Source organism: Aethalodelphis obliquidens, unplaced genomic scaffold (assembly GCF_003676395.1).
Source record: "Aethalodelphis obliquidens isolate GAN/ISIS:26980383/991018 unplaced genomic scaffold, ASM367639v1 scaffold6, whole genome shotgun sequence".
In the NCBI taxonomy this organism is placed as follows: Eukaryota; Metazoa; Chordata; class Mammalia; order Artiodactyla; family Delphinidae; genus Aethalodelphis; species Aethalodelphis obliquidens.
In genome coordinates, this window is record NW_020837950.1 from 58,136,961 (window position 1) to 58,156,741 (window position 19,781).

A 19,781-nucleotide genomic window follows, 5' to 3' on the forward strand; every position below is an offset into this window, starting at 1 on the left:
TCCTCAAGTCCATTCTCTATGGCTACATCTTTATTCCTGCCCTGCAACTAGGTTCATCAGTACCATTTTTTTTTTTTAGATTCCATATATATGCGCTAGTGTACGGTATTTGTTTTTCTCTTTCTGACTTAGTTCACTCTGTATGACAGACTCTAGGTCCATCCACCTCACTACAAATAACTCAATTTCGTTTCTTTTTATGGCTGAGTAATATTCCATTGTATATATGTGCCACATCTTCTTTATCCATTCATCTGTCGATGGACGTTTAGGTTGCTTCCATGTCCTGCCTATTGTAAATAGAGCTGCAATGAACATTGTGGTACATGACTCTTTTTGAATTATGGTTTTCTCAGGGTGTATGCCCAGTAGTGGGATTTCTGGGTCATATGGTAGTTCTATTTTTAGTTTTTTGAGGAACCTCCATACTGTTTTCCATAGTGGTTGTATCAATTTACATTCCCACCAACAGTGCAGGAGGATTCCCTTTTCATCACACCCTTTCCAGCATTTATTGTTTCTAGATTTTTTGATAATGGCCATTCTAACGGGTGTGAGGTGATACCTCATTGTAGTTTTGATTTGCATTTCTCTAATAATTAGTGATGTTGAGCATCTTTTCATGGGCTTCTTGGCCATCTGCATGTCTTCCTTGGTGAAATGTCTGTTTAGGTCTTCTGCCCATTTTTTATCTGGATTGTTTTTTTGATATTGAGCTCCATGGGCTGTTTGTATATTTTGGAGATTAATCCTTTATCTGAACATTTTTTTCTCAGTTTTTTCTCAGTTATGATTTTTTTTGGCTGCATGATATTCCATTTTTTAGTATTTCATTAACCTGATAGTCAAACATTTGCAATTTTAGGTTCCTCGTGTTTCACTAAAATAAATACTACATTGAACTTTTAAATTTAAAAAATCACATATCTCTTTACTATTTTCTTGGATAGACTCTTAGAAACACTGAATATTTTAGGGATCATAACACGCATTGCCGGTTTGCTTTCCAGGCAGGTTTTACTAATTTGCATCCCAGACCAGCAATGCATGGGAGTGTCAGTTCCACCACACATGTAACAGCACTTAAACATCTGAAAAGGTTTGGCCAATCTAAACGGTCAATCTGAGATGCCCGAAGGCCTCTTGTTCCGCTCTATTTTGCTTTTCTTTGATTATTAATGAGGTTGAACCCTTTTTCATAAGTTTATTATATTTGAATTTCCTCTTCTGTGAATTCTCTTTATGTGCTTTGCTCTTTTTGTTTTGTTTTGTTTCTATTATGATGTTTGTGTTTTTCATGTTCTGATTTTCTAATGGGGAATATAGCTACCAGATGGTTTCCTAATAGCACATTCTCCCTCCCCTACTGGATACACATATTTCACTACTGGCAGGATACCAGCTATAGGGGAAAAAATGGACTATTTTTACTTCCACTGCAGTTGGTCCTAGGACATTTTTTTCGTGTTACAATATTTTCTAATTATGCTATACTACCTAGGTCACATTAAGGAGTTTGGATTTTAAGGACACTTTGGAGTTTTGAGGAGAGCTACAGAAGGTGCCCATTACCGGGTCTTCCCATCATTAAAAACCTTCGATGGTTATTCATGTTCTTTGAATATCCTCTGAACTACTTAGCACATGACCCTGGCCTACCCTCTCCAACCCCTCTGTGTCAACCTCTCTCTACCTTCATTGGGTTCTTAAAACACACCTCTTTTCAGGCTCACAGGCTTTGTCCATACAATTCCTGCTGCCTGCAATGTACTTTTTACTTACCCTTTGCCTAACTAACTCCTCATATCAAGTTTCAAATTAAGCATCACTTCCTCTCTTGCTTCCTTTTCTCTTCTTCTTGTGTACCTCTTAATGATCATATATTCATTGATGATACTGTTTGTTCAATGTGCAGCTCTCTTCCCTCAAACTGTGTGTAGGCTGCATCAGAGAGGGGCTACTTTTGTTTTGTTTTCTTCAGAATCTGTGTAATTTTGAACAGCATCACATTTTAGACATCCGATAAATGGAGAGTTGCATTTCTGACTAGCTGATTGAGTTAAAAGATATAAGCTTTATTGTACAGCTATCTAATTGTAAGCCTGGAAGCCAATCACAGTTCCTGTTATATCTCAAATCATTGTTCTTACCACTAAGAAATTAGTTCTTATTTACACACAAAGTAAAATATTGGGAAATAGTTTAAACTTTTCTTTTTAACTTGTACTCCTAGTAACAGGCATTAGAGATATATATATTTTGATATGCATACGTTTGAGGATTAGATTCAGGTTTCTCTCTTCTACATTAATAAATTCTTTTCTTGGATGGACCAGAATCCATTCATCTTTCTGCCTTTTCTGTGGTTTCTGCAATGGATTGCATCATATTTTGCTATTTCTTGTTTGACTAAATAATTGGCTTCCAATGAGTTCACTGAGATTTCTGTGCCAGTCTACAGACTCTTCTGTAATAGACACAGAAACTGAATTTACCTTTTGTTACGGGCCATCACTAACAAATGTTTACTTTCTTTCTCTCTCTTTTTTGCACTAGCAAAGAAATCTGTGTGGAGATACACATATTTCTCTTGGATGAAAACCTCTTGAACTGACTAGAAATTGCATTATATACTTTTCCATATTTCTTGGACCAAATCAAGGAGAAATGGCCTTTTCTATGCTATTGTAATTTGACTATAGGTAGCAGTATAGCAATTGTCACTTTAGTTCAAGTCCAAAGATTGTTTCTAATCAGTTTTCCTTTTTCTGGCAACACAATTATTTCTAAGAAGCCGGAACTTATATTTATTGATTAGTATATAAGAAGTTCAAAACCCAATTATTCAGATTTTGGGTTTCCCATCTATAAAAAAAAAAAGAATGAAATAATGCCATTTGCAGCAACGTGGATTATCATACTAAGTGAAGTTAGCCAGAGAAAGACAAGTACCATATGATATCACTTATATGAGGAACCTAAAAAAAGGATACAAATGAACTTATTTACAAAACAGAAATAGAATCACAATGTGTGTTTTGTCAGACCGAGTATCTATTATTATGTTAGGGCATTAGGATAGCCATGAAAAATTCAAGATGAGGTAGGATAACTGCTTCCGGCTATGCTAGAGTACTTAAGGAAAATGATGACAAGCTCAAGGCCTGGTTCAAGGCACTGGGTCCAGGGAGCTTCTCTGACTGCTCTAAATGAACCTCTTATCTTGTAGTCAAAAGCCTAGTGTAGCTGAGAAAAGGAGTCTTAGCTTGTGGATTCTAATATAAGATGAATGCGTATTCTTGTGAGACCTCTTATGAGAACTTAAAATATTGGTAGGGAAAAGTGAACCAGAGACTTGAAGTATGGCCTTTTGGGTGGATTTGGATGACTCTTAATACCTTGAACCACCAAATTTCTCTGTGCCACCCTAACTAGGGTGGCATCCCCTCCTTACCTGTCTGGTGAGGCGAGTGTTGCCCCACTTATGGTAGTTGGCCATAAGGGGTTGTCTGTTCTCCACACAGACAACCTCCATTACCTCTTCAAACCTACAAATCCCAACAAGCCTTAGGGAGATAAGTACAGATGTGTCTATGAATGAAATACTTATATAAGAAAATCATTCCAAGATTTAGCTAATATATATCAGAAGAAATCTGAAGAAAAGGCATGGAATAGAGTAAAATGATGCTAGACCAGGAAGGAAGGGACATAAATTTCAGGCTTACTTCATCGGTCTGGGTACAGTTACCAGAAATTCTGAATTCAATATAAGCTTGAGAATTGGGGTTCTGACCATGTCAGTTAGTTGTCTTGAAACCTGAGTGTCCTCTTAAACGAAATGAAATCATGATTCCAGAAATGCCTTGGTCAAACATTGATGAAGGAATCCAAAGATTTAGGAGTGGATTTATCATGTATGACCTACTCACTCACTTTCTGACTGTGTATCCTAGAAGGGCCCAGAGTACACTGTCTATACCAAGCAGCTGAGAAGCCGTGTGGTGAGGACCCATAACTGGAGCAGTGGCAACAGCAGCTTTGTAGTGATTGCTGTCCAGGAAGGAAGGTGTGACATGCTGCCATTGAAATGGTCCAACTGATTGAAATGGTCCACTTGATTTTAATGGGAATGAATGATGGAATCAGTGTGCTAGAGGTCGCGTGGCAGTGTGGTTACCAAACTTGGCAGCAGGGTTGGAATAGCTAACGTGATGGCTTGATCTGGAGGGATCTTTGGCAGTAGTTGATCCTGGTACCTATAGTACTGGGTTAGATGAACAGCACAGTAAAGTCCAACCTGACTTATGTAACTGCAAGTACGCTAGGTTTGGTGAACAGTGGCTGGTTCACCATACTTCACCCTAATTGACAGTCATACTTCCTCACTCATTTCCATACCTGCAACAAACAGTCTGCCCTGAACCACTTTATCCAAAGTCTCTGCAAATGAAAAGGGAGCCTGATATTCTTGAGGAATATTCCTTGATTTTTTTGTATGTGCAAAATTGTCTGTTGTCTTTATGAAATGACAGTTTGTCTGGGTGGAAAATCTTAGGGTCACTTTCTTTCCTTGAGGATTCTCTGGATGTAGCTACCTTATCTTCCAGATGTGGTATAGCTACAACTACACCCTCTTCTACTGTAAACGGGCTTCAATATCTTTCTGTATCTGGCTTTTGACAAATACGCTAGATTGGCATTCTCTCCTTTAAAGTCACTTGGTATTTTTGTCTGGCTAACCAATGCCTACTTGTATTTTTTTCTTTAAATCTTACTAGTTGCTATTTACTAATGGACCAGTTTTTCTTGGGACACATTGTACTCTTTAGCATATAGATTCAAATTCTCTTTTTTTTTTTTTTTTTTGCGGTACGCGGGCCTCTCACTGTTGTGGCCTCTCCCGTTGTGGATCACAGGCTCCGGACGCGCAGGCTCAGCGGCCATGGCTCACGGGCCCAGCCATTCCGCGGCATGTGGGATCTTCCCGGACTGGGGCGCGAACCCGTATCCCCTGCATCGGCAGGCGGACTCTCAACCACTGCGCCACCAAGGAAGCCCTCAAATTCTCTTTTATTTCAGAAAGGTTTATTGAGTTATACTTAAGTATGTGTATGGTTCCATTATTTTAGCTTTCTTCTTTGGGTTGTGAAAAATTCCTTTTCATTACTTTATCATTTTTTCCTAATCCTTTTTATCTCTCTAGCTCCATTTTGGGGGGGTTGATTTCCTCTTTTTATCTGCTCTGTCCCTAGTGTACTTCAGCATGTCTATTTTCCCCTGCGTGCCTTCCAATTTCACCTTCATTTCTGTGATAATCTTATTTTTTCCTCTGTTCCTCGCTTGAGCTGTAGGCCCATATCTCCTTTTCTCTAGTAGTCTCACTGCTTTTTGAGTTCTTGCATCTTTGTACTGTAGCGTCATAGAAGCCACGACCTTGTCTAGCTCTTCAGATTAATGGTGAAAATATCTAGTCACACTATTCATCTCCTCAGCGGCAGATTTTTGTGGAGACTAGTCTGTGTCCGTCATTTGTATCTCCTGCCCCTTTACTCCTTTTCTGTGAAGTCTGTGTGAGTGGATATAGTGAATGTTCTTTTCTGATAACCTGTCTTTGAATGAAGTGAGTTTTCCTCGGGCCAGCTATCTGTAGGAGGCTCCCCTGGAGGGGGGGGGAGTGGTCAAGGCAAGAGAGTTTGTATTATAACTCAGGCCTTTGTGTATAACTTCCGTTAGCCTTTACTTTTCTTAGCGAGATGCAAAGCTATTTGGGGAGGTCCTTGGAGTGTGTGTATGTTTGCCTGTTTATGGTGCAAAGTCTTCCTTCTCCCTTTCTTGCTCCCTGCAGATATGGCGTGTGTGTGTGGCTTCTCACTGATCCCCATCTTCTTTGCTTCTTGGAACCACACCGGGCACAGGGGAATTCCTGAGACCAGACAGAACTCACTCTTCCAACTCTTGCAAAAAGAAAGGCCCGGAATTTAGGTTTCACACGGATGAGTGTGCACCTCGCTGCCGAGAAATCTACTTTGCGGGCTCTATCTGTAACCTCAGAGTCCTCTCAGCACCTTCCTCACCTTCCCTTGCTCCACCGCTACTGCTTTTGGGAATCCTTTCACATATTTTGTGATTTGCACTTTAGCTGTCTTCTGGTGGTGCTAAAGTGGATTTTGTATTTTGGATCTCATTCTCTTAAAAATCAGTTTTGTGTCTTAACTTAATTCAACTAGTTATCAGTGATCATCACTGAGCATTCAGTATGCGCCAGGAACTGGGCACATGGGGGCTGTAAAGACAAATTCCTTGTTTTGGAGGCCTTTTTAATACAGTGGGGCACTAAAAATAAACAAAAACGGTGACCAAAAAAAGAAAAAAAAGAAAAAGAAACCCACACCAGAAGAAGCAGAATGTGTTGTCAAAGCAGAGGTTCAGAGTGGTGGTTTAGACAACCCTGGGAAACAGGAAAGGGTGGCAGTAGATAACAACACCTGGAGGCTGGGAGCTCAGTACTCAGCATGTGGTCGGTAGTTAAGAAATACTTAATGAATCTAGAAGATTCCTTTTCCACTGAAAGACCAGAGATCTATAAAAACCTGCTCCTTCTTGCATCACCCTTGAAAGTTCCCTCTCTGCCCTTTTCCAGCCTATCGCACTCCACACCACCTCTGCGCAACCACTGTTTAGATTTCTGTAACATCATATAAAGTCACATAAAAAGAGCCATACAGTATGTTCTCTTTTGCACCCGGCTTCCTTCACTCAACTTAAAGTTGTGAAATGCACCCATGTTGTTCTGTGTATCAGTAGTTTGTTTCTTTTTTCACTGAGCGTTACTGCATTGTATGATCACGGCACAACTTGTTTATTCACTGGTTGATGGTTATTTGGATTGTTTTCTGTTTGGGTTTATCATGAATAAAACATCCATGAATTTTCTTAAAAAAGAAATCCTGCTCTTGGTACGGTTTCAGGAGGAAGCTGTACACACCATTTTAAGATATTCTGATTCATATAATTATTGATTATTCTTTCTTTAGCTAGATTTGCTTCTGGATCAAGTCATCTGTCTCAGGGCTGATATTCTTTTCATTAACCCTGAGATAGACTTTGGTGAATGGGTCTAATGTTGACAGATGCATACAGAGGGAAGAACATTCTACATGAAACAAAGGACAGGGCCAAAATTACATGAATGAGAAATCAAGGCACCATAGGAAACAGGTCTGGAAAATTTGTGTAGGGCTATATTATTAAGTGCCTAGGATGCCAATCCAAAATACCATTTAGTTTTTAGATAGAGGAATTTTGTTTCACATAGGATCAAAGAAAACCAGATAAATTTCCCCTGAAATTCTCCATTTTTTACATCTATCCTGAAAGATATCAAGACACTAATTATGTCAACCTATTCCTTAAAACACTGACAATGTGAGGTTTAGTTTTATAAAGTACTAACTTTCTAACTGATAGAAGTAGATGACTTAGTTATTAATTGTTGGTAATCAGTGTTATTTGTCCTTTTATTATTTCAGTTTTCTTGATTAACTATCATTGATTGAAAATATTATTTGATTTATATTAGTATAATAAGCTTCAATACACTCTTGCCTTTTCCTTTGTTCCTTTACCCATTTCTATACTCCCCTTCTCTCGTCTTTTCTTTTCTCTGCTCAGTCCATTACCAATCCATCAGTTATTCATGGGGGCGTGTACTAGATGTAACATAGCGATGATTATTTTTTTTTAAATGTGGTGCTGGGATCTTTATCGTTTTGGGCACAGTGCTGCATTTTTCATACCATGTGGTCTTTGAAATATTTATCATGCTTTCTTTTGGTAAAAAGGATTTGTTTATAGATGTCATAAAATCAAACATTACTTTGGGCTCACCTAATCACAATCACCACCAATACCACCATAGCAGCAGTAAGCTTTGGGTTCAATAGACGAATCAATTTTATAATCTGTTATACTTGTCGTCTGATCTTCACTATCGTGGCTTTTATGCATTCATGAAAAAAGCAGAGAATAAAAGCTTAGTAGTTTACATGCTGTAAAAATTAAGATGACATGATTTAGGATTAAAGGAGGTAATGATTTAATTTTGGAGTTGCTGAGCTGAACTCTGGTGGTCTGGGAAGCTCTGGGGAAAATCCAGATATTGCGGTGGCAGATTTGGGTTGGAATATTTTGTGAATGCAATAGCAGATGCACTTATGCACGCCTTTTCAAATCAAGATGTTGCCTCACATGACCTTAGTGCATGATGGTTCTCCCAAGGCTCTAGATTTGACCAGAAGTTTTTGGTTTAGCCAAAACTTGAAAATTATTCCCCTTCACACATTATTTAAAGAGTTATGTAAAATCACATGGTTTGCAAAAACTATTACCAGAGTATAAATATATGGTCTTTAAGCCAGTAAGATCGATTTAAAGTCTTTAGACAGCTTGAATTAAGGTAAATCTCCTTTATGGTAATTTTCTTGGGGCATCTATGTCTCTGTTATCTTTGCTTCCACTGGTGAACTTGAAATAGCAGAAACTGGGCCTTTTTGAGACTCTCAGGGACTTCTGTGTCTTCTACTTGGTTGATAAAAGTATATACCTTGGAAATTTTCAAGGATTCAACCAGATATTAATAGTCAGAGTTAATACATTCAAAAAGTGTGAAAATTTGCACTTGTGGTCTTTGATCTCTTGAATCCTTGATAGTGAGGCACCAGTGTATCTCTGTACACTGTACATTTGCTTGTACTTTTTATTAACTTTCAGGCACTGCTAATAAATAATATATGGCAAATTCACAACCATGTGTTGCTTGGCCCAGTTCATAATTAACCTGTGGGAACTCTGCTATATGATAAATATAATCAAATACCATGAAAATATCTTACTAACCTCTATATCTTTATTTTTATTTTATTTATTTTTTTAACATCTTTATTGGAGTATAATTGCTTTATAATGGTGTGTTAGTTTCTGCTTTATAACAAAGTGAATCAGTTATACATATACATATGTTCCCATATCTCTTCCCTCTTGCGTCTCCCTCCCTCCCACCCTCCCTATCCCACCCCTCTAGGTGGTCACAAAGCACTGAGCTGATCTCCCTGTGCTATGCGGCTGCTTCCCACTAGCTATCTATTTTACGTTTAGTAGTGTATATATGTCCATGCCACTCTCTCACTTTGTCCCAGCTTACCCTTCCCCCTCCCCGTGTCCTCAAGTCCATTCTCTAGTAGGTCTGCGTCTTTATTCCCGTCTTGCCCCTATCTATATCTTTAAAACCATGCAGTAAATCATATTTCTTGTAAAGATTTTTACATCTCATTCTACAATATCACTTAAATCCCTGTTCAAGAATGGATTTAAAAAACATGACAATTCTAAACATTAAAAAATTAAGTAGAAATTTTGATTATTTGTTTAAATCCTGGGAGCTGCACATTGACAATAAGTATTCATACTTTGTACCAAGATCTTAATTTGACATGATGGCATGTTTTAGTTTTGTTTGGATTTACTGTCAAATCCTAAAAACATTAGTAAATGGTACCCGCACTTTTAAATCATAAAAAGAAACCTAGATTTGTTTGCAGATTTTTAATCTGTTGTTAATATACTTGAAAGAACACAGCCCTGTCTAATAAACACATCAAACTAATGGGTACCAGAGCAGTTCAGAAGAGTTTGTTGTTTGGTGTTTAGAGTTCAGTCAGAATTAATCAACAATGGATGGGGCCCGCTGTATTTATTAGCAACTCAAATCCCTGTGATTGAATGCCAGGTCCCTTTGACTCATTCCAGTGAACGCTGGCAAGTTTACAGCCCTGATACATACTTACATCCTCGGGTCTTAAAAAGAAAGGGAAAAATAGAGCCTAAAATCAGACCACAGGGTTGGCAGGAATTTCCCGAGAGCCATTTTGAATTTAGCCCTATACAGGGAGCCTGTGAATAGGAAGCAATTGGTTCAGGAACTGTGGAGACTTTTTTTTTTTGCCTGAAGACTTCAGCTGTGCAGATGGCCGCTGGCATAATCCCGTCGGCTTTTGTCTTTTATTTTATGTATTCGGCCACTTTCTTCTCACACTCTGGGGACTCTACTCCAAATTTCGGGGCACTGAGAGGCTGCAGAGGTTCAGTGAGGGTGGCGGCGTGGCGTGCGCTGCCCCTCACAGCTTCGTGAGTTGCTAGGACTTGGCTGGCAGTGCCGCATGCTTGTCACGGGCAGCACTAGGGTGTTCTTTGTACAAAAGTGTCAACTTCTGAATGAAGCCCCTGGAAACAGACGTAAAGATTCATTTTGAGAATGCATTTTTTTCGGAGGCTCCAAAAACGTGCTGCCTTGTGCAATAGTCCTGGTCCTAGACATTTATGTTTTCAAAGTGATCTTATTTCTCAGTTACAAAGACTTACATTCTTTACTGTTCATGTTCAAAAATTCCACAGCCCTTAGCCATTCCTTCTGCTTCCCACGTCTGGGGACTGCCTTCTGAGAGCAAATTATTTGTGGGAAGACATTATTTATCTGGAAACTCTTCAGTAAAAACTTGATGGAGTCATTGTTACTCTGGGGACCATCTATCTCCCTTAGAAGATAAGATTTGCCAGTCCTTCCCTCCTACAACTTCTTATGGGAAGATAGCAGACTTCTGGCCTGATAAGTAGTTTCACATTGAATGAGGCGGTGCTGTCTCATGCATCCTTCCACATCTGTCCCAGAAAAATTTTCTTTCTATCTTGCTCTAGGTCATATTGTCTTTTGGAGGAGAATTTTGAACAAAAAAGTACACGCCAAAATGGGCATGTGTTCAAATATTTCCATGTTAACTGTGAGGGTAGATCTCAAAGTGTTCTGAAACAAATCTGTATTTAAAAAAAAACAACCACCACCTTGGGAATGTTAATTACACACCGCTGCTGTCGAATGATGTTTCCTTTCGACAAATAGAAGACTTTGCGGGAATAGTATGGACTATCTTTTCCTTTTCTTTTCTTTTCTTTTTTCAATTGTAAATGTTTCACACACAGAGAATAAATACCACAGAATCCACCACTTTGGAATGACTTGATTGTGAGTCAATGTCCTTGTTTTCCCTCCTTAAAAATTGTCTTTTCCATTTATATGGGAAACATATGTAGATAGTTCCTCCTTTCTTATCATTAAACAATGTGTGTAATGCTTTTCAGCTGAGGATTTTAAAAAGCTCTGGTTCTTTAAACTTTTGTTACAATCAGCAAATATCCTAACAGATTTTTTTTCACTATTGTAATCATTCTCTATATACTCAGCACTTTCTTTTGTGAGGGACATTTATTTTGGTACTGCCATACTTGATATTCTTCTGGTATCTCTTTTAGATTATGTATCTCCATGGCATTGCTTGTCAAGAGGAACTTGGCTCTCAAGTGAAAGATGTTAAAATTTAAGACCAAATACAGATTTTTGACTAAAGATGGCAGAGGAAATGTGTCTGTAGCCCAGTTTATTCCTTGAAATAATAAAAAACAACATTGGGGCAAAAACAAGTAAGAAAGGCTATGTTCGATGAAACCAGGCATAGGCAAACTAGACAGCAAAGTACAGGTGCCAAAAACAGTGAAAATAATACCAAACTGAAATAGCTTCGGGCTGCCGGCACATACATCTCTGATGTCTGGCTGTAAGCAGAGTGATTTACAAGCTGGGGGCCCAGTCCTGGAAGGCCCAACCAAGGATTTCTCCCTGGAATCACAGAGTTCGGGGGTTTGGATTGGCTGCAGGAAGGTCATTGAATTCAGGCTTACACTGCCAAAGAGGAGGAGGGTCAGGGTTAAACAGAAGTCCTCAGACATACCATTTTATCACGAGCAGGCTGAACCATAGGAGGAGGGAAGATGTTAGAAGGACAACAGGGTTTTTAGGAAATCACAGGCAGCTGAAGACATGTATAGTATGCTGGAGCCAGCTCACGTCTGCTCTCTAGAGCCAATTAGTAACCTTTGAAATTTTGCAAGTCGATTGTTAAACATAGTCATTATTAAAAATAAAATTATAAATGTACAATACATTATATTTAAAAAGGTAATAAGTGCTCAAGATTCATCACTCCTTAATTACTATATTTTACTATGATCTATGTTCTTGAGGTTATTTACATCAATTGTATCTGATTGGTGAGAGGATTATATAAAACTGCCCTACCATGCATTTCTTCCTAACCCTGTGGTCAGAGATATGACAGGTGTCAGAGTGGTTTGAAATCAGCCACAGTGAAAGTATTTATACCATGAATATCTGCAAATGCTACAAATCAGCCTTTGATTTCTGGTCTTGTTTATTTATTTTTTAAAATTTTAAAATTTTATTTTATTTTTTTTATACAGCACATTCTTATTAGTCATCAGTTTCATACACATCAGTGTATACATGTCAATCCCAATTGCCCAATTCATCACACACCCCCACCCCCCCACGGCTTTCCCCCCTTGGCGTCCATACGTTTGTTCTCTACATCTGTGTCTCAACTTCTGCCCCGCAAACCAGTTCATCTGTACCATTTTTCTAGGTTCCACATACATGCGTTAATATACGATATTTGTTTTTCTCTTTCTGACTTACTTCACTCTGTATGACAGTCTCTAGATCCATCCACGTCTCAACAAAAGACCCAATTTTGTTCCTTTTTATGGATGAGTAATATTCCATTGTGTATATGTACCACATCTTCTTTATCCATTTGTCTGTTGGTGGGCATTTAGGTTGCTTCCATACCCTGGCTATTGTAAGTAGTGCTGCAATGAACATTGGGGTGCATGTGTCTTTTTGAATTATGGTTTTCTCTGGGTATATGCCCAGTAGTGCGATTGCTGGATCATATGGTAATTCTATTTTTAGTTTTTTAAGGAACCTCCATACTGTTCTCCACAGTGGCTGTATCAACTTACATTCCCACCAACAGTGCAAGAGGGTTCCCTTTTCTCCACACCCTCTCCAGCATTTATTGTTTTTAAATTTTTTGATGATGGCCATTCTGACCAGTGTGAGGTGATACCTCATTGTAGTTTTGATTTGCATTTCTCTAATGGTTAGTGATGTTGACCATCCTTTCATGTGTTTGTTGGCAATCTGTATATCTTCTTTGGAGAAATGTCTATTTAGGTCTTCTGCCCATTTTTGGATTGGGTTGTTTGTTATTTTAATATTGAGCTGCATGAGCTATTTATATATTTTGGAGATTAATCCTTTGTCCGTTGATTCGTTTGCAAATATTTTCTCCCAATCTGAGGGTTGTCTTTTGGTCTTGTTTATGGTTTCCTTTGCTGTGCAAAACCTTTTAAGTTTCATTAGATCCCATCTGTTTATTTTTGTTTTTATTTCCATTACTCTAGGAGGTGGATCAAAAAAGATCTTGCTGTGATTTATGCCAAAGAGTGCTCTTCCTGTGTTTTCCTCTAAGAGTTTTATAGTGTCTGGTCTTACATTTAGGTCTTTAATCCATTTTGAGTTTATTTTTGTGTATGGTGTTAGGGAGTGTTCTAATTTCATTCTTTTACATGTAGCTATCCAGTTTTCCCAGCACCACTTATTGAAGAGACTGTCTTTTCTCCATCGTATATTCTTGCCACCTTTGTCATAGATTAGTTGACTATAGGTGCATGGTTTTATCTCTTGGCTTTCTATCTTGTTCCATTGATCTATGTTTCTGTTTTTGTGCCAGTACCATATTGTCTTGATTGCTGTAGCTTTGTAGTATAGTCTGAAGTCAGGGAGTCTGATTCCTCCAGCTCCGTTTTTTTCCCTCAAGACTGCCTTGGCTATTCGGGGTCTTTTGTGTCTCCATACAAATTTTAAGATATTTTGTTCTAGTTCTGTAAAAGATGCCATTGGTAATTTGATAGGGATTGCATTGAATCTGTAGATTGCTTTGGGTAGTATAGTCATTTTCACAATATTGATTCTTCCAATCCAAGAACATGGTATATCTCTCCATCAGTGTCTTATAGTTTTCTGCATACGGGTCTTTTGTCTCCCTAGGTAGGTTTATTCCTAGGTATTTTATTCTTTTTGTTGCAATGGTAAATGGGAGTGTTTCCTTAATTTCCATTTCAGATTTTTCATCATTAATGTATAGGAATGAAAGAGATTTCTGTGCATTAATTTTGTATCCTGCAACTTTACCAGATTCATTGGTTAGCTCTAGTAGTTTTCTGGTGGCATCTTTAAGATTCTCTATGTATAGTATCATGTCATCTGCAAACAGTGACAGTTTTACTTCTTCTTTTCCAATTTGTATTCCTTTTATTTCTTTTTCTCTCTGATTGCCATGGCTAGGACTTCCAAAACTATGTTGAATAATACTGGTTAGAGTGCACATCCTTGTCTTGTTACTGATCTTAGAGGAAATGCTTTCAGTTTTTCACCACTGAGAATGATGCTTGCTGTGGGTTTGTCATATATGGCCTTTATTATGTTGAGGTAGCTTCCCTCTGTGCCCACTTTCTGGAGAGTTTTTATCAGAAATAGATGCTGAATTTTGTCAAAAGCTTTTTCTGCATCTCTTGAGATGATCATATGGTTTTTATTCTTCAATTTGTTAGCATGGTGTATCACATTGATTGATTTGTGTATACTGAAGAATCCTTGCATCCCTGGGATAAATCCCACTTGATCATGGTGTATGATTCTTTTAATGTGTTGTTGGATTCTGTTTGCTAGTATTTTGTTGAGGATTTTTGCATCTATATTCATCAGTGATATTGATCTGTAATTTTCTTTTTTTGTAGTATCTTTGTCTGGTTTTGGTATCAGGGTGATGGTGGCCTCATAGAATGTGTTTGGGAGTGTTCCTTCCTCTGCAGTTTTTTGGAAGAGTTTGAGAAGGATGGGTGTTAGCTCTTCTTTAAATGTTTGATAGAATTCACCTGTGAAGCTATCTGTTCCTGGCCTTTTGTTTGTTGGAAGGTTTTTAATCACAGTTTCAATTTCATTACTTGTGATTGGTCTGTTCATATTTTCTATTTCTTCCTGGTTCAGTCTTAGAAGGTTATACCTTTCTAAGAATGTGTCCATTTCTTCCAGGTTGTCCATTTTATTGGCCTATAGTTGCTTGTAGTAGTCTCTTAGGATGCTTTGTATTTCTGTGGTGTCTGTTGTAACTTCTCCTTTTTCATTTCTAATTTTATTGATTTGAGTCCTCTCCCTCTTTTTCTTGACGAGTGTTGCTAATGGTTTATCAATTTTGTTTATCTTCTCAAAGAAACAGCTTTTAGTTTTATTGATCTTTGCTATTGTTTTCTTTGTTTCTGTTTCATTTATTTCTGCTCTGATCTTTACGATTTCTTTCCTTCTGCTAACTTTGGGTTTCGTTTGTTCTTCTTTCTCTAGTTCCTTTAGGTGTAAGGTTACATTGTTTATTTGAGATTTTTCTTGTTTCTTGAGGTAGGCTTGTATTGCTATAAACTTCCCTCTTAGAACTGCTTTTGCTTCCTTTCATATGTTTTGGGTTGTCGTGTTTTCATTGTCATTTGTCTCTAGGTATTTTTTGATTTCCTCTTTAATTTCATCAGTGATCTCTTGGTTATTTAGTAACGTATTGTTTAGCCTCCATGTGTTTGTGTTTTTTTACGTTTTTTTCCCTGTAATTGATTTCTAATCTCATAGTGTTGTGGTCAGAAAAGATGCTTGATACGATTTCAATTTTCTGAAATTTACGGAGGCTTGATTTGTGACCCAAGATGTGATCTATCCTGGAGAATGTTCCGTGTGCACTTGAGAAGAAAGTGTAATCTGCTATTTTTGGATGGAATGTCCTATAAATATCAATTAACTGTATCTGGTCTATTGTGTCATTTAAGCCTTGTGTTTCCTTATTAATTTTATGTCTGGATGATCTGTCCATTGGTGTAAGTGAGGTGTTAAAGTCCCCCACTATTATTGTGTTACTGTCGATTTCATTTTTTACAGCTGTTAGCAGCTGCCTTATGTATTGAGGTGCTCCTATGTTGGGTGCATATATATTTATAATTGTTATATCTTCTTCTTGGATTTATCCCTTGGTCATTATGTATTGTCCTTCCTTGTCTCTTGTAACATTCATTATTTAAAAGTCTATTTTATCTGATATGAGTATTGCTACTCCAGCTTTCTTTTGATTTCCATTTGCATGGAATATCTTTTTCCATCCCCTCACTTTCAGTCTGTATGTGTCCCTAGGTCTGAAGTGGGTCTCTTGTAGACAGCATATATATGGGTCTTGTTTTTGTATCCATTCAGCAAGCCTGTGTCTTTTGGTTGGAGCATTTAATCCATTCACACTTAAGGTAATTATTGACATGTATGTTCCTATGACAATTTTCTTAATTGTTTTAGGTTTGTTTTTGTAGGTCCTTTTCTTCTCTTGTGCTTCCCACTTAGAGAGGTTCCTTTAGCATTTGTTGTAGAGCTGGTTTGGTGGTGCTGAATTCTCTTAGCTTTTGCTTGTCTGTAAAGCTTTTGATTTCTCCATCGAATCTGAATGAGATCCTTGCCGGGGAGAGTAATCTTGGTTGTAGGTTCTTCCCTTTCATCACTTTAAGTATATCATTCCACTCCCTTCTGTCTTGTAGAGCTTCTGCTGAGAAATCAGCTGTTAACCTTATGGGAGTTCCCTTGTATATTATTTGTCATTTTTCCCTTGCTGCTTTCAATAATTTTTCTTTGTCTTTCATTTTTGCCAATTTGATTACTATGTGTCTTGGTGTGTTTCTCCTTGGGTTTATCCTGTATGGGACTCACTGCGCTTCCTGGACTTGGGTGGCTATTTCTTTTCCCATGTTAGGGAAGTTTTCAACTATAATCTCTTCAAATATTTTCTCGGGTCCTTTCTCTCCCTCTTCTCCTTCTGGGACCCCTATAATGCGAATGTTGTTGCATTTAATGTTGTCCCAGAGGTCTCTTAGGCTGTCTTCATTTGTTTTCATTCGTTTTCCTTTATTTTGTTCAGCAGCAGTGAATTCCACCATTCTTTCTTCCAGGTCACTTATCCGTTCTTCTGCCTCAGTTATTCTGCTATTGATTCCTTGTAGTGTAGTTTTCATTTCAGTTATTGTATTGTTCATCTCTGTTTGTTTGTTCTTTAATTCTTCTAGGTCTTTGTTAAACATTTCTTGCATCTTCTCCATCTTTGCCTCCATTCTTTTTCTGAGATTCTGGATCTTCTTCACTATCATTATTCTGAATTCTTTTTTCTGGAAGATTGCCTATCTCCACCTCATTTAGTTGTTTTTGTAGGGTTTTATCTTGTTCCGTCATCTGGTACATATCCCTCTGCCTTTTCATCTTGTCTATCTTTCTGTGAATGTGGTTTTTGTTTCACAGGCTGCAGGATTGTAGTTCTTCTTGCTTCTGCTGTCTGCCCCCTCTGGTCTTGTTTATTTTGACTTATAATGATAGAGAAAATTTTAATCATGCTGATAAAAATTAGCAGTGTCATGGCTCTAGCACAAAGAATTAAGGAAGTATTCCTCTAGTGTTTGAATCTATTATCTAATTCAGAAAATAAGTTGCTCAAGTCATTGACGAAGGAGTGAAGTTCCCAGATGTGCATCTTTGCTGTTTCACTTTCATTTGACTTATTAACATAAATGAAAACATCATCCAACATTCATGTTGAACCACACTTGTTTGTCAGTCACCACCAGAGTTTGGGTACTAGTTTGGCAAACTCAATGAAAGCATTCTGAGAGAATCAGTTGGCTACCTGGACTTTACAATTACTTTATTATTTTGTAAATTGTTTGCTATAATCCTTTATATTAGTAAAACTTAGAATAAGTTTATGTATGTGTGTATAACATGCAACTATGTAGAAATGTATGTGTATGTAAAAATGCATACACTACTTTAAGGATATTTAGTTAAGCACCCACAGATGCTTTGCAATGCCCCGGCAAAATATCCTTACTCTGTGTTGGGGGACAGGACAGAAAAAATGAAGGTTTAGCAACTTGAATACAGGGAGCAGTAACTGGAGACACAGCGAGGCCTCAGAATTAATGAGAAAATACTTTGAGATAATATATTTGAATTCAAGGTACTGGCATTCCTAGTTTTCCTCCCTGGCTTTTCCCACACCAGTCAATCTCAGGTGGTCCTGAAAGAATGATCCTTATTCAGAGATATCGTTTTCTGAAAAGAATGAGCATGGAATTTATACACAGATATTGAAGCAAAAGAAAGAGGAACAGGAGCTAATCCATGTAAAGTGGCGTGTAGAAAGTATTCAACAAGTTAATATTGTTATTATTCTATAAGGTAGGTGATTAATTCACATGGGAATAAGGATTATGCCCACAAGCAGAAAAAACGTTTCAAGACAGTATTACTTTTGTGAAATGAGAGGTCAAGAAGAAAAGTAATGACTCAAAGAAGAAAAAGTTAGGAAGGAAAGAAACCGTTCTCAGAGAATTTGAGAATTTTGGACCAAGCCAAGCTGTTTGAGTATATAGTACACAGATCATCTCAGAGATTATCGAATGCAAGGAATAGAATACTTATGCATCTCTCTTTGAAAATGTACATGATAGTGAAATCTTAACTATATATATATATATATATATATATATATATATATATACACACACACACACACACACACAAATCCCTTGATCTGAAATCAGAGAAGATGGTCTCATTTCTAATGCTTTTGGATATTAAAATCAAACAAACATATAATATATCTGGGCACAAATAAAGCCTCAATAAATTCTATAAACTAGAAAGAGTGCATAATATTATAATAGATCATAATGCACTGAAACTAGAAATTTATTACAAAAGTAAAATAAAAAAATCCCAGTCATCTAGAATTAAAAGCAACAATAACAACAAAAGAAACTCTCAATTTTTAGGTCAAAGAGAAAAATCAGAATTAAAGTCACAGAGCATGTAGAAAATAACAATAATAAAAACATGGCACAAGAGGACTTACGTTATAGAGCTGAAGCCATGCTCAGGAGAAAATTCATGGCCTTGAGCACAGATGAAAAAGTCTTTGAACAGAATAAGTTTGGAAAAGACCGGCAAAACTGTCTTATGAAAGCAGAAGTAAAGATTTAATTAAAATAACAGCAAAATTAATAAATTAGAATACAGAAAAACAGAACTAATGCATAAGTGAATCTCCCAATAACACAGAAAAAAAAAAATCACTAGTTAACCTAATTAAAAAGAAAAAAGGAGACAGTAAAAACACAAAATTAGAAACCAAAGGAAAAATAACAAGATACAGAGGAAATTATGGGAAATGTTTCAGGTTTTTCTTTTAACAAATACATTTGAAAACCTGGAGACATGGATGATTTTCTAGAAAAGCACATATGACCAAAACTGATATCATATGAAAGAGAAAACTCAAACAGAACAATTACAAAGAAGAAAATGAAAAAAAATTATGAAAGTGCTATCCTTTTAGAAAAGGTCAAGGCTCATAGTATTTTAAATGTGAATCATTCAGATCTTGAGAAAAGATATCAAAGCTCCCTTATACACTGTTTGAATTCAAGGTACTTGCATTCCTGTTTTTGTATCCATTCAGCAAGCCTGTGTCTTTTGGGTGGAGCATTTAATCCATTCACACTTAAGGTAATTATTGACATGTATGTTCCTATGGCAATTTTCTTAATTGTTTTGAGTTTGAATAGAAAACTAAGTAGAAAAATGCTTCCATTTTGGGCTTCCCTGGTGGCGCAGTGGTTGAGAGTCCGCCTGCTGATGCAGGGGACACGGGTTCGTGCCCCAGTCCAGGAAGATTCCACAT